We start from the raw sequence: 11,713 nt of genomic DNA on the forward strand, positions 1-11,713 counted from the left end.
AACTACTTTTGCATTTTTACATGAAAGCACAAAAGAAGCATTGCAAGCATGATATACAATAGTAGGACTATTGCAATTTCTCCTAGGCGCATGAGACACAACATTATTACGCCTAGGCCTATTTGTACCATGAGCATAAGTAGAGCTAGAAGCAACCATAGCATGAGAATCATGGTAAATAGGTAAAGCAGCATGATCATAACTTCTATTATGATGAGAAACTTTCTTAACATGAGCATAAAGATAGGCATGGTTCTTTTGATCATGTGAATAATGTGAGTTACTGGCCATAGGATCCTTTCCTTTCCCCTTGAGATCGGAAGTCCTTTGGCTTGTTAAGTTCTTGGTTTCCCTTCGAAAACCAAGTCCATCCTTAATTGAGTGTGTCTACCAACGGTGTAGGCATCCCTAGCAAATTTTAATTTATCATAATCATCTTTGCAAGTCTTAAGTTGAGCATTAAAACTTGCAACCTCATTGTTTAATTTAGCAATAGAAGTAACATGTTCATCACAGGCATCAATATCAAAGTCTTTACATCTATTGCACATAATGACATGCTCTACACATGAACTAGTTTCATTAACTTTCTCTAGCTTAGCATTTAATTCATCAGTTAAATTCTTTAAGCTAGAATTTGATTCATGACAGGAAGACAACTCAGATGATAGTATTTCATTTTTCTTAATTTCTAAAGCAAGAGATTTTTGAACACTAATAAACTTGTCATGTTCCTCATATAAAATATCCTCTTGCTTTTCTAGCGGTCTATCCTTTTCATTAAGAGCATCAATTATTTCATTAATTTTGTCTACTTTAGCTCTATCTAACACCTTAAATAAATCAGTGTAATCTACCTCATCATCGGAAGATTCCTCATCGCTAGAAGAAGAGTACTTAGGATTATCTCGAATACGTACCTTTTTCTCCTTAGCCATAAGGCACGTATGGTGTTCGTTTGGGAAGAGGGGAGACTTGTTGAAGGCCGAGGCAGCTAGTCCTTCATCCTCAGAGTTGGAGGAGGAGCAGTCGGAGTCCCATTCCTTCCCGATGTGTGCCTTGCCCTTGGCCTTCCTGTAGTTCTTCTTTTTCTCCCTTTTTTTGTGCTTGTCTTGTGCCTGGTCAGTATCGTTATCGGGGCATTGAGCTATAAAATGACCAGTCTTACCACATTTGAAGCAGGAGCGTTTTCCCCTTGACTTGTTTTTGTTGGGGTACTCCTTGCGTCCTTTTAGCGCGCTCTTGAAATGCTTGATGATGAGCGCCATTTCATCCTCGTTGAGCCTGGCAGCCTCCACTTGTGCTACCTTGCTGGGTAGCGCCTCCCTGCTGCTGGTTGCTTTGAGAGCAACGGGCTGTGGCTCGTAGACGGGTAGTGGACTATTTAGTGCATCGTCCACGTATCATGCCTCTTTTACCATCATGCGCCCGCTCACGAATTTTCCGAGGATTTTCTCGGGCGTCATCTTGGTGTACCTGGGGTTTTCACGAATAAGGTTGACAAGATGGGGGTCAATAACTGTAAATGACATGAGCATGAGTCGGACGACATCATGATCCGTCCATCTTGTGCTTCCGTAGCTACGGATTTTGTGTTGCCTTGTTCTTAATTCATAGTATTTGAGAACAAGTCCCCAACATTGGCGCCCACCTCCGGTGAACTCACTTCCACTCTTTGAGTTTTGAACACCTTCGGCGATCATAAACCTTCGCTATGGCGCGGAAGAAAGCTTCAGAAACTGGGGCTGCAGCTCTGCAACCGCTAGACCGCAATCAGGAGACTCTCTCCCTTCGGGAGGCCCGAAGCCAGAAGAGGAAGGCTGTCAGCCCGACACCGCCAGAGGATGAGCTAGACCAAGAAATCAGAGACATGGAGATGCTTCATCAACAGGTGCAGAGGAAGAAGGAAAAGATGGCCAGGCTAGCTGAATTGCAAAGGCAGATAGACGAAGCCTCTGAAGAAGTTCGTCATCTTACTCAGGATGAGCAGAACCGAAGGCCTCAGAATAAAGACCTTCATCAGGAGGGTTTCCTCAACGAAGATGACTGGTATGAGAATTTTCACCATGGAAATTTTGCTTTTGATGATGCTTCTCCTCTGTCCGCTGAGCTGCAGGCTACACCTTGGCCTCCGTCCTACAAGCCGCCTCAGCTTCCCATATTCGACGGCCATTCAGACCCGAAGCAGTTTTTGATGAGCTACGAAGCAACAGTATCTTCGTATGGTGGCAATACTGCAGTCATGGCAAAATCTTTTGTTATGGCTGTCAGGAGTGTTGCTCAAACCTGGTATTCCTCCCTTCGGCCAAGAACGATCACTTCATGGCAAAAGCTGAAGGACATGTTGTTAACCAGCTTCCAAGGGTTTTAGACGAAGCCGGTCACTGCTCAAGCTCTATTCCAGTGCACCCAGGATCACGAAGAATACCTTCAGGCGTATGTCCGGAGGTTCTTGCGTTTGAGGGCACAGGCACCAACAGTGCCCAATGAAATTGTCATTGAGGCCATGATCAAGGGACTTCGGCCAAGACCTTCAGCTCAGTACTTTGCTAGGAAGCCTCCTCAAACTTTGGAGAAGCTGCTCCAGAAGATGGACGAGTATATTCGTGCCGACAATGATTTTCGTCAAAGAAGGGAGGAAGCTTTCAGGTTTTCTGAAATTACCAGGGGCTTCGGAGGAAGATTTTATCCGAGGCATGTTAGGTCAATTCACAACTCTACTCAAAATGATGATAAGGGAAGTCAGCAGCAAAGGCCACAGTGCTCCTCACAGGCTTCGGGGCAACAGCAAAGCTCCTTCCGGCCGCCAGCTCCAAGAGGCAGAGGCGCCAGGGGCTTCGGCGGAAGGTTTGGAGATCAACCAAGGAGAATATTTTGCTTGTTCTGTGGTGAAAACAAGGGCCATACCACCAGGATGTGCCATGTTACCATCCAGAAGCAAAAGGAGATAGCCGAAGCTACAGCACAACAGGCTCAGCCGAAGCAAATCATGCACACTGCTTCGTATCATTCGCCTTACATCCTAGAATATGTAGGCAACCACCCTGCAGTTTCTGTTGCTTCGGCGAGTCAACCTCAAGCTTCCTGGCAACAGCCTCCGCCTCCACCACCGCTGCAACAAGGCTAGCAGCCAGAAGGGGGCCAATATGCTCAACACCAAAGGGACTTCAGAGAACAGTCCGAAGCTCGCACAGTCAATAGCACTGTGCTAGAGTCGAAGAACATCTATTGACAAATATCCTACCTTGATAGTAGTCTTTTCCATTCAGTTTTATTTTCTGTGTAATAAAGGACATTTTTTTAAATTTCATGTAATAGTTTCGTTGTTTGCCACAAGGAAAATATATTTTCTCCATAGGCTTAAGTTGTTGAAGCTTAAAGATTTGCGATAACAAGGAGGACCTTCGAATTATCAAAAATTCTTCGAAGCAACAAAAAGTCGTTCTAAGGAACGCAGAGTAAGTTTGCTGAAGTTACAAAAAGCCGTTCCAAAGGGAGCGCAGTGTAAGTTTTCTGCTCCAAAGTCGTTCCAAAGGGAATGCAGAGCTTACAGCGAAAAATAAACGCTGATACCGCCTAAGTAAAAGGCGAAGCGCGAAAAGTCAACGCGAATACTGCTGAAAGTAAAAGGCGAAGAAGCTCCTAAGGGAGGCTTACAGCGAAAAATAAACGCTGATTCCGCTGAAGTAAAAGGCGAAGAAGCTCCTAAGGGAGGCTTACAGCGAAAAGTCAACGCTGATTTAAAAAGATTATGTGTTTTATTACAGGGATGTGCGTGTATCTTCGGAATAAATACCATTTTACATAGCATAACATCATCACATCATTTCGCATGGCATAAGCATCATACATCATGCTGCATATGGCACAAGAAGGGGACACAATATCGATCTTCAGAAGAATGTTTTGAAAAAGGGGGAAATCATGCTAAGTCACAAGGAGATACACTATTGATCTTCGGAAGTGTAGCTTCGGAAAATATCTTCACGAAGCTTGGATATTCTTCATCAGAACACTACGGATATTGTTGTGATAAATGAAAATTCTTCTTCACGAAGCATGAAAAGAAGGGAAGGTGTTTTTTCGTCAAAGACTCAAAAATGGTACGTATGTAAAATTTCATGCATCGTAAAGAATTGAACCATAAAAAAAAGACAAGTATATTACATTCAGGATTACAAGATATTATACATATTATATTTTAGATGTTTTTACAATAGCACCTAGTCTTCCCTAAGTACTACTTCCGCAGCTTCATTTAGGAGTTGATTAACAACTTGATCCATGATAGCTTCAGCCATCTTTTTAATTTCATTGTCATCTTTCGGGGGAGGGCCCGGAGACACTTTAGTAGGATCTGAGGGAGGACAGGATACAACTACATTGCTATTACAAATTGCGAACGAAGTTTAAAATCAAAAATTACAACACAATAAAAACCATTAGTTAATACCTATTTGCCCTTCGGGCTCTGCGCTTTTCTCAGCAGCCTCTGCTACTTTTCTAGCATCATGGATGCCCTTTTCGCTTTTTTGGATAATTTCTCGGGCCATTTCTCGACCACCATTGTCCCAGACATCGGTGAAAAATTTTCCACCAACCATGCTAGCTTCGGCTGAAGGATCTTTTGCATCTTCGAAGGACAAGGTAGCTTCGGATTGCGCTAAAATCTTTATATGCTCGCAGCCCTTTTTCTCCAAAATGGTGGCAATCCCCCTGGCACCCGAAAAAGCACATATGTCCCCACGGCTATTTAAAATTTCCTCGAAGGCCTCAGCTTCGTGATTAATCCATTCGATGGGATCTTCGGGGTTGCCTCTTGTAAAGTTTTCTTCGCTCGAAAATGCGCCTTTTTGCACCTTTAAGCTATTGTACGCCAAGCTGTCGGCCAGCTCGTTTTTCGACAACACCGAGAGCCTGTCTTCAAGTGTTGGGAATCCGAAACTCTTGCTCATCTCCCGACAGACAGAAATCTCCTTGCTGTCAGGGAGACAATACAAGAAGTCTTCTTCTCCGCTGTCGTTGAATATCAACGCCCCTTTGGATATTTCAGTTTTTGGGCGTAAAACTGGGCCTCTTGCTTTTCTTTTTTAGACAACTTTTTCCCCGAAGCATGTCGAACAATATAATCAAGGACTTTGGGGGATGCTTCGGGGGCAACAGCACTGATTTCTTCAACAAGAATTGGCTCTGTCATTTTTTCTTCCTCGGTTTCCAAGGATTTTACCTTCGTGGGCTCTGAAGGCCCAGCTTCAGTCTCAGTTTGTTGCTTTGGAGCTTCAGCATCAAAGATTTCAGTTTCCGCTTCGGAAGTTTCAACAGTCTTCTTCGGAATCGTGCTTGAGGACTCAATTGTCTCCAGAACATCTAGCACAGTGACCATTCTTTTTCTTTTTGGGGTCACCGCTGGGCCCTTTTGGTTTTTTGTTGTCTCAACACTTGCTGAAGGACTTAAAATTTCCAATATTTTCGTTCCTTCAGTACTCGGTTCTTCTGCTTTCTCTGCTGAAGGTGCTTCAGCTTTTTCTTCGAACTTCGGCTCTGAAGTTAGTTCTTTAATTTCGGTGGCCGAAGAGGTTTCACCGGCGAACTCAGGTACTATAGCTGGTTCAATGTAGCGTGGCCGGTGTGTGAGAACTTTTACCCTTTGTCTCTTCGGCGCTGGCTCGCTGGGAGCGGCTGAAGCAGTTTCCTGTGCAGAAGTTGCGCTTTTTCTTTTTTGGCCCCGCGTTGGATACTGGTAGTCGGGGTACACGAACCCAATTGCGTCAAACACTCGGTTCAGTCTTTTCTTTTTTCGGCCTCCGAAGGCTGCTGACAATGCAGTATCTTCAGCCTTTGAATAAACCCCAAGTAGTTCATCACTTACATTTTCAATGCTTTTTAGCCAGTCATCATCTGGCTCTACGAATTTGTCTCCGAATTTGAAAGTATACTTCAGCCTGATAAGTCCACCTTCGTCAGCCTCCTTTATAGTCTCTTGTGGCATTTCCCATTTTTTCGCGAGCGGCCATACTCTGAAGGCAATATGCTCTTGGACCAAATCTCTCGTTCCAATAAAAGAACAAATAACTCCGAAGGCTCTCTGGCATTCTTCGGCAGCTTCATTCATTTCAACCTTCGGCCTCCGCAGGTCGAAGCTTTGCCAAATAGGGCGCATAATTATACCTTTAATATCTTCCCGTGTTTTCAGGTCATTCTTCACATAAAACCATTCTGTCATCCAGTCGCCGGGCCATCTCTTTCGAAAGGTTGGCACGGGACAGCTTGACCCAGACCGAGAAACGAAACTGTAGCAGCCAAAATTATTGTGATACTGTTCCTTACCCCAGGGTTTTGTCTCGTATGATAATTCGTGTATGTTGCAGAAACTTTTCGCATCAGGTTCCAGACCTTGGCTTCTCACGGCCCACATGAAGATATTTAGCCTTATGATTGCTTCGGGGGTAAGTTGGTGAAGATAGACTTCAAATATTTTCAGCACCTCTACGACAAAGTTGCTCAGGGGAAATCGTAGTCCAGCTTTCAAAAAGCTTCGGTACACTACGACTTCATTTTCTTCAGGGTTCGGACAAGTCTTTTCTCCTTCGTCGGCCCTCACAACGGACAAGTCCCAGAAATATCTTCCCCTCATGTTGACAAGATGATTTTCTTTGATACTTGATTTGCCGAAAACCGCATGGCTTGGTCGCCAAGGGCGATCTTCGGAGTCTTCACCACCACTATCGACATCATAACTGTCGCTGTCATCAGTATCTTCAGACAAACCTTCTAAAATCTCTTTGGTGATTTTTTCTGTATTGGTCTTCGACATTGCTATAAGAAACCTCAGGTTTTTCTCTTCAGAGAGACTCAGCTTCATCTCGGCAGCAGCCTTCTTATCTTCAGACATCTTCGGAAACACTAAAAAACTGTTTTCAACGCCGAAGCTTAAAAACTTAAAAAGCTAAGCAAGTCTTGGTGCGCAAGAGCTAAAAATTGAGTGAGCAAGAGCAGATGGCAAGAGAGCGTACCAAATGAGCTCACGGTATGCTCTTATTTATACGCCCAGTGCGTTGAAAATTGGAAGACCCCGCTTGTCAGTGAATGTTGTTATTCTAGCAAAGGGAAGGTGTTTTTTCGGACCTTCGGCTTAAGGCCTTCATCCATGTCGCAATCTAAATTTATTATTCTAACAAATTAATATTGCGAGGGGCTACTGTTGGGGGCCTTCGGCTTCCGAAGGTCCTCAAAAACAAGATTTAACAGTGTTTCTGGAGTATAATGTGTGAACAGGTATCTTCGGACTCGAGTCGATATCACAGTAGGAGAAGCCCAAATAATACGAAGGTTGATACAGCGCCGAAGATGTGAGCAGGAAAGCTTCGGCGTGGTAGCAGAAAAGGAAACCGACTTAAAGATGAAAAGGCTATTCAGACCTCGGTGGATTACTATAGAATTACTACCAAATGTAAAGGGCATGGATGTAATTTTATATGGGCTGTGTCCCGTGCCTATAAATAGGTGAACAGTACCCCCGTACTGCTCACGCTGACTTGGCATTTGCTTTTGCGTCACGCTTGTACTTTCGCCTTCTTTCAAGCCGAAGGTACATTTGTAATTTGATATTATTTCTACTTTTCTATAATAATAATACAGAAATGAGTTGATAATAATACATAATGGTTTATGCTATCTTTTGTGTCTCATATGATTCTTTTTCATTATTATATGTTGAATTTATGAAGGTATGTCCTTCATAACCTTCGTCCGAAAATCATTATGTCCTAAGGGAAATAATGCTTCGAAGGATGAAGGACTTTAACGTTTAACATTTCTTGTGTTGCCTTGTTCTTAATTCATAGCATTTGAGAACAAGTCCCCAATAGAATTTAAGCTTGGGTTTTAGGTACCCAACTCTTGTTGGGTCCTACAAGGTTAGTCACAACAGTTTTTGGAACCCATATGCAAGTTTTGTCTCCCTTGCATTTGGATCCCAACTTCCTAGCAACTACTTTTGCATTTTTACATGAAAGCACAAAAGAAGCATTGCAAGCATGATATACAATAGTAGGACTATTGCAATTTCTCCTAGGCGCATGAGACACAACATTATTACGCCTAGGCCTATTTGTACCATGAGCATAAGTAGAGCTAGAAGCAACCATAGCATGAGAATCATGGTAAATAGGTAAAGCAGCATGATCATAACTTCTATTATGATGAGAAACTTTCTTAACATGAGCATAAAGATAGGCATGGTTCTTTTGATCATGTGAATAATGTGAGTTACTGCCATAGGATCCTTTCCTTTCCCCTTGAGATCGGAAGTCCTTTGGCTTGTTAAGTTCTTGGTTTCCCTTCGAAAACCAAGTCCATCCTTAATTGAGTGTGTCTACCAACGGTGTAGGCATCCCTAGCAAATTTTAATTTATCATAATCATCTTTGCAAGTCTTAAGTTGAGCATTAAAACTTGCAACCTCATTGTTTAATTTAGCAATAGAAGTAACATGTTCATCACAGGCATCAATATCAAAGTCTTTACATCTATTGCACATAATGACATGCTCTACACATGAACTAGTTTCATTAACTTTCTCTAGCTTAGCATTTAATTCATCAGTTAAATTCTTTAAGCTAGAATTTGATTCATGACAGGAAGACAACTCAGATGATAGTATTTCATTTTTCTTAATTTCTAAAGCAAGAGATTTTTGAACACTAATAAACTTGTCATGTTCCTCATATAAAATATCCTCTTGCTTTTCTAGCAGTCTATCCTTTTCATTAAGAGCATCAATTATTTCATTAATTTTGTCTACTTTAGCTCTATCTAACACCTTAAATAAATCAGTGTAATCTACCTCATCATCGGAAGATTCCTCATCGCTAGAAGAAGAGTACTTAGGATTATCTCGAATACGTACCTTTTTCTCCTTAGCCATAAGGCATGTATGGTGTTCGTTTGGGAAGAGGGGAGACTTGTTGAAGGCCGAGGCAGCTAGTCCTTCATCCTCAGAGTTGGAGGAGGAGCAGTCGGAGTCCCATTCCTTCCCGATGTGTGCCTTGCCCTTGGCCTTCCTGTAGTTCTTCTTTTTCTCCCTTTTTTTGTGCTTGTCTTGTGCCTGGTCAGTATCGTTATCGGGGCATTGAGCTATAAAATGACCAGTCTTACCACATTTGAAGCAGGAGCGTTTTCCCCTTGACTTGTTTTTGTTGGGGTACTCCTTGCGTCCTTTTAGCGCGCTCTTGAAATGCTTGATGATGAGCGCCATTTCATCCTCGTTGAGCCTGGCAGCCTCCACTTGTGCTACCTTGCTGGGTAGCGCCTCCCTGCTGCTGGTTGCTTTGAGAGCAACGGGCTGTGGCTCGTAGACGGGTAGTGGACTATTTAGTGCATCGTCCACGTATCATGCCTCTTTTACCATCATGCGCCCGCTCACGAATTTTCCGAGGATTTTCTCGGGCGTCATCTTGGTGTACCTGGGGTTTTCACGAATAAGGTTGACAAGATGGGGGTCAATAACTGTAAATGACATGAGCATGAGTCGGACGACATCATGATCCGTCCATCTTGTGCTTCCGTAGCTACGGATTTTGTTGACCAGAGTCTTAAGCCTGTTGTAGGTTTGTGTTGGCTCCTCTCCCCTGATCATCGCAAACCTCCCCAGCTTGCCTTCCACCAGTTCCATTTTGGTAATCATGGTGGCATCGTTTCCCTCATGAGATATCTTGAGGGTGTCCCAGATTTGTTTGGCGTTGTCCAAGCCGCTAACCTTGTTGTATTCATCCCTACACAGAGATGCTAGCAAAACAGTAGCAGCTTGGGCATTTTTATTAATTTGCTCATTGATAAACACAGGATTATCAGAACTATCAAAATGCATCCCATTTTGTACAATTTCCCATATACTAGGATAAAGAGAGAATAAATGACTACGCATTTTATGACTCCAAAACGAATAGTCCTCTCCATCAAAATGTGAAGGTTTTCCAAGGGGAATTAATAGTAAATGCGCATTTGAGTTGTAAGGAATGCAAGAATAGTCAAAAGAGTAATTCTGATTGACCGTTTTCTTTTTCGACGAGAAGTCGTTGTCATCGTCTTCCCTTGGTGAAGAAGAGGAGGTGTTGCTATTGTGACAGAACCTCCCAAGTCATTAGGCCCACCAACAATTCTCCTTGTCCATCGGACCTCAGACAACCCTGCAGGTGTACCTGATCACTTGACAAGTTCGGTATCTGTATTTTGTACCTTGCCCAAGAGCGTTTCACCCGTCACGCAGATATTACAACACACGCATTTGATTGATTGTGTTAGTGATTTGATCTCCGTTTAAGTTGTGAACCCTTTGTGCTGTGTTTCGAGCTCAAGTCTTGGCTTGTGTGTGTGTGCTGCGGATTTGAGTCTTGCGTGTGTTACTCTCCCTCACTTACTACTATGCTTCTCTTGTGATAAACTTGTAAAGGCAAGAGGCTCCAATCTGTGGAGGTTCCTTGCAAACGGGAGAAAGATTATTAAGGAAGATAGTCGTGGTACTCAAAGTTTATCATTGGACCACTTGAGAGGGATTGAGTGCAATCCTTGACCGAAGGAGGTCACCACAACGTGGAAGTAGGCATTGGCCGAACCATGGGATAAATCGCTTCGTCTTGTGTCCATCTTTTGTGATTGACTTTGTTCTAGAATTCACACTTTAGCAACTTGGTTTTAATTGCACTAACATTTCATAATCAAGTGTTGGCTATTTAGTGTTGAAATTCGGAGGATCACCTATTCACCCCCCCCCTCTAGGTGCTCTCAATTGGTATCAGAGGTGTACTCTTCATCTAAGGGACTAACCGCCCGAAGAGATGGATCCTAAGGGTAAGGGGATGGTGGTCAACGATAAGGAGAAGGAGTCCCTCTTCAACAAGCCAAGAGACGACAAGGCCACTGACTCAGGCTCGAGTCACAAGAAGGACGGGAAGAAGAAGAGGCGCATCAAGAAGATCATCTACTACGATAGTTGTAACACCCCTGGTGTTACTACCACTAAATCTTGAGCATAACATCATGAGCATCATCATATCATATGATTGTTACACTTAGAATGCATTCACTAGGCAAAAATTTCAAACAAGTTGTATTGATGTGACTGGTCATGGGTAAAACCCTAGGGTAGGGTACTTAACCCTAAACTGAGCTTAGGGTGTCAATAAAGCCCAAATATTTTTAAATTATCTAAACTCATGAGAAATGATCATAAGATATCACCATTAATGGACTTAAGTGGTATACAAACCCTAGAAGTACCAAAAACCCTAAATAGATCCCTAGAAAACCCTGGATTGATACCCTAGGGGGTTATATGTAAATTTTGCACACTTTTGGACCTAAGTGCAAAAACCATGGAATTAGGGTACCTTAAGTCATATGGTTCATATATTTGAAGATTTACAAAAGAAACCATGAGATTTGGGCCTAAATGCAAAAAGGCCACTCTAGTGATCATATGGTTAAGTCTAAAATACAGTTGATTGAGGCTGACTTTGGAGCCCTACATCTCAGGATTCTTGAAGTTTTTGCTCACAGTCAATATAGCAAAGCTGTAGACATATCATGGGAGAACAAGTTTGATTAAGTGACTGAGCACTAGTGTTGAATAGAAATTGGAGAAAAATAAGCACAAAGTTGGGTTGTCAGTCAATTTTGAAACTGAAGCATGGCCACCAGTGCCACTGGCCGAACTT

This window comes from Zea mays, chromosome 10, assembly GCF_902167145.1.
Source record: "Zea mays cultivar B73 chromosome 10, Zm-B73-REFERENCE-NAM-5.0, whole genome shotgun sequence".
NCBI lineage: Eukaryota > Viridiplantae > Streptophyta > Magnoliopsida > Poales > Poaceae > Zea > Zea mays.